This window comes from Arachis ipaensis, chromosome B1 (assembly GCF_059453495.1).
Source record: "Arachis ipaensis isolate K30076 ecotype BB chromosome B1, ASM5945349v1, whole genome shotgun sequence".
NCBI lineage: Eukaryota > Viridiplantae > Streptophyta > Magnoliopsida > Fabales > Fabaceae > Arachis > Arachis ipaensis.
This window is the reverse complement of record NC_142436.1, coordinates 37,454,613-37,455,361: the sequence shown is the minus strand read 5'-3', so window position 1 is coordinate 37,455,361 and position 749 is coordinate 37,454,613. Positions and strand designations below refer to the sequence as shown.

The following is a 749-nucleotide window of genomic DNA, read 5'->3' as shown; positions in this document are numbered from 1 at the left end:
ATGTCAGAAGGACACCTTCTGATCAATTGCTTGTATCTTTCCCAAGCTTCATAGAGGGTTTCACCTTCCTTCTGTATGAAGGTTTGAACTTCCACTCTAAGCTTGCTCATTTTTTGAGGTGGAAAGAGTTTGGCCAAGAAAGCATTGACCAAATTTTTCCAAGAGTTCATGCTTTCTCTAGGTTGTGAGTCCAACCATATCCTAGCTCTGTCTCTTATAGCAAAGGGGAAAAGCATAAGTCTATAGACCTCGGGATCAACCCCATTGGTCTTAACAGTGTCACAAATTTGCAAGAATTCAGCTAAGAACTGATGAGGATCTTCCAATGGAAGTCCATGAAACTTACAATTCTGCTGCATTAGAGAAACTAATTGAGGCTTAAGCTCAAAGTTGGTTGCTCCAATTGCAAGAATTGAGATGCTTCTTCCATAGAAGTTGGAAGTTGGTGCAGTAAAGTCACCAAGCATCTTCCTTGCATCTCTAGCATTGTTTTTGGGTTCGGCTCCCATGTCTGCTTCTTTTTCAAAATTTTCTGTAAGGTCCTCTTCGGAGTGTTGTGCTTTAGCTTCTCTTAGCTTCCTCTTCAGAGTCCTTTCAGGTTGTCCTTATCCTTGTTCCTGCTCATATGAAAAAGAAGAGAATAAAGAGAGAATGGGAATCCTCTATGTCACAGTATAGAGATTCCTTTATGTGAGTATAAGAATAGAAGAATAGAAGAATGAGAAGTGAGAGGAGATGAGTAATTCGAA

General features: G+C 40.1%; 1 non-coding gene across 1 annotated transcript; it reads left to right on the top strand.

Moving 5' to 3' along the window:
- LOC148576237 (small nucleolar RNA R71) lies at window positions 1-104 on the top strand. Its single transcript, XR_015903124.1, has one exon. It is a non-coding gene; the product is annotated as a small nucleolar RNA R71 (small nucleolar RNA).
- The last annotated feature ends 645 nt before the right edge of the window (window positions 105-749 follow it).